Source organism: Arachis ipaensis, chromosome B1 (assembly GCF_059453495.1).
Source record: "Arachis ipaensis isolate K30076 ecotype BB chromosome B1, ASM5945349v1, whole genome shotgun sequence".
Lineage (NCBI taxonomy): Eukaryota > Viridiplantae > Streptophyta > Magnoliopsida > Fabales > Fabaceae > Arachis > Arachis ipaensis.
This window is the reverse complement of record NC_142436.1, coordinates 127,661,212-127,664,541: the sequence shown is the minus strand read 5'-3', so window position 1 is coordinate 127,664,541 and position 3,330 is coordinate 127,661,212. Positions and strand designations below refer to the sequence as shown.

General features: G+C 50.6%; 1 pseudogene; it reads right to left on the bottom strand.

Annotated features, from left to right (window-relative positions):
• Positions 1-536: 536 nt before the first annotated feature.
• LOC148578324 (uncharacterized) lies at positions 537-3,330 on the bottom strand (annotated as a pseudogene).

Here is a 3,330-nt window from a genome sequence, read left to right as displayed (position 1 = left end):
TGCAGGAGGACGAGCCGGGCAGGAGGCGTCCTCAGACCCCTGCCACGTAGGCACCCTTAGATGTTGATCTGAACGAGCCTGCTACGACTCCTGTTGGTGACCAGTTTGCTTTGGGAGGTACCCCACATTCCGCTTACACCGCTGCATCACAGTCTGTCGCCGGGCCGTCTGCCGCACCACTCCATTTTACGCCACCCGCACAGCCTGCCCCGCATGAGGACGCAGATGAGATAGAGGATGAGGAGCCGTTTATCCGCAGAGGTCAGAGGCCACGGGTTCCCCGTCGTTGTGGGACAGGCTCCCACTTGTTTAGATGATTTACATTTCATGTATTTTGGACGTTAGGGTTCACTCATGTATTTTAGATGATTTACTTTAGAGCTATTTTTCCTTGTTGTTTGCTCATCTTATTGTACTTAAAAATCTGTTATTTACCTAGTGGATTAGTGACTATGTATTATCATTGAATCATATAACACTGTAGTTATCAACTTTTGCAGTCATGGGATTTCTAACCATATTCAAATTCAGATGCAACTTTTTCATTACTAGAAGGTAAAAGGATAAACAGATAACACAAATCATCTTAAATAACAAGTAACAGGAAAAATAAAATCAATGAACACTAACAATAACAAGATCGCTACTACTGGCCCCCCGTGTGAGACGGTCCTCCAAGCTGTGGGCAACTCCTGCGGGTGTGTCCGGGTTGGCGACAAAGGCCACACCTCTTTGGCCGATTCGGATCTGCCTCGTCCATGTTCGTCCGTATCCTAGTGGATCTCGGACGACCCTCTCTTGCCCGCCTCTTGGCAGGGTCTGGGATCACGGTTGGCCCGTCGTAAGGTGGCCAGAATCCCTCCGGTATCGGCGGTGTGAATCCCATCTGGTACACACGGAAGACTGAACTAATCTGATACACGCTGTGAACATAAGAGGACCAGGTAACCCGTGAGTAGGCGCAGCATGCAAGTGCGTGCTGGCACGGGAAATGAAGTGCCTGGAAGTACCCGCAGTCACAGGTCCTGGACGCAAGCGATACTCTGTAGGTACCTAATGAGAAAGAGCCCGTCGGAGTGGTCTCGGCTACGGTGAACTCGGAGTTATCCCGGTCATACAAAGTCACCGTGAAGCACCTCGAATTCTTCAAGTTGGCCTCTATACACTTCACCAAGTACTGACTGAATTGCTGTCCGGTTCCCATCTGGGCCTCAGCCTCTCTACCCTTGCGAACAAAGAGTTCCGCAAGCCTTCCATATGTTGCCTTCACCAAAGAGCAAACAGGGAGGTTTCTGACACCCTTTAGGATTGAGTTCACACACTCCGAGATATTTGTCGTCATGTGACCGAATCTCCGTCCCTCGTCACGATGCTGAGTCCATAAGGAATAATCAATCCGGTTCGCCCACTCACACATCGCCGGGTCTTCAGACCGAAGAATATCAAACCAGTAATCAAACTCAACCTCGGTCTTGGCATATGCGGCATTCACTAGAAGCCTACGTGCATCCTTGCCCTTGAAGGTAAGGGCAAAATTAGCCGCTACGTGTCGAATGCAGAATGCACGGTATGCAGATGGAGGTAACCAACCCCCGTCCGGAGCCTCAAGCGCAGCCTTTATGCCGTTATGCCTGTCCAATATAACCAGAAGACCGGGCTACGGTGTCACGTGCTGTCTAAGGTGGGAGAGAAAGAATGACCAAGACTCTGCATTCTCACCTTCTACTAGTGCGAATGCAACGGGTAGAATGTTGGAGTTCCCATCCTGTGCAATCGCGATGAGCAAAGTACCCCCGTACTTCCCATACAGATGGGTCCCATCAATGCTAACTAAAGGCTTGCAATGGCGAAATTCCTGGATGAGCGGTGGAAACGTCCAGAAAAGTCTGTGAAAAAAAGCTTGAGACTCGTCTACTTGTCCACTAACTCGAACGGGGATCGCCCGTAGGATTGCAACAGTACCGGGCATCGTCAACTGGACTCCCAAAACCCACCTGGGGAGCTCGTTGTATGACTCATCCCAGTCACCATATACGAGGGCAATTGCCTTCTGCTTCGCCATCCAGACCCTCCTGTAAGTCGGCCTAAACCCGAAGTGTGCTGCCGTGGCATTTAGAAGCACCTTGATGCTGACGGATGCATCAGCCCTAACCATTGGCATAACGAACGCGGAAATCACATGATAATCCAAGCTCCTGTGGTCACTCGAGATGGAGGTCGCAAGACAAGTGTGAGGTCCATTGTACCGCTTGACCTCCCAAATGCCCTTGCGCTTCCGCAGACTCAGTCGAATCAACCATGTGCACCCATTCCCAAACTCAGAACACTTGCCCACATAACGGCGATGATCAGACTCCACAACCTTGTACTGTACCCCTCGCCGGATGCTGTAAGTCTTCACACTTAACAGGGCCTCGTCTTTATCCTGAAATTGCTGACCAACCTGGAACTCTGTCAAACCAGCAGTCCCTTCAGCATCTCTAGCTCCGAATCCAACAGAGTGCCCTGAAACACCCTCTTGCCTCATGGCATCTAGGTCCAAAGAGGAAAAATGTGGTGGATACTGCTGTGTGCCAGAACTAGAACCACCGACTACCAATGCAGGCTCAGTCGCTCCAACCTCGTCGCCGCTGTCATCCTCAATCATATCCGGCTCGACGTCGTCCTCCTCTACATCACCCAACACTCCGTCACCGACGCCAACCGGTGGAACTCCCTGTAAAGCGTTCGGCAGAATATCAACTGATCCTACCACGTCGCCTACTCCATCATTCAGATCAACAGCAAAAGACGGGGAGGCGACTGGTTCGACCGCTGGCTCGTACACAGGGACGGACGAAGAAGCAACGGCAGGCCTTGAACTCGAACCGGCTGCCGCTGCTTCAGTGGTGGCATTCCGGTTCGAACCCCCTGAGCTGGATACCACATCAACCAACTTTGCCAACAACTCTGGTGTCCTAACCTCGGGAAACTGCCTCCGACATAGAAACATGACTTGCAGGTCCTCATCACTACCAATCGTGAAGCAATCATACTTCACCGTATCCTGCAAGACAGTGATTGGAATGCGATAGAAAAACTTCTTCACTCGCTTCGCACCTTCCAGACCGAGTTTCATCAGCACAGATCTAACAAGATCATCATAGCTCGTCGTTGGTTTCACGACGATACAGAGAGGATCCTTATCTGTGAACTTCACACCGGAGCGAGTTTTTCTCTTAATGGATCCTCTATGGTGAACCAAAACCCCAAAACTCTCCTCACTAGCCATATTACACCCTCTATGAGAGCAACTCACGTTTAGAACCATATATATACTGCACTGTCTAC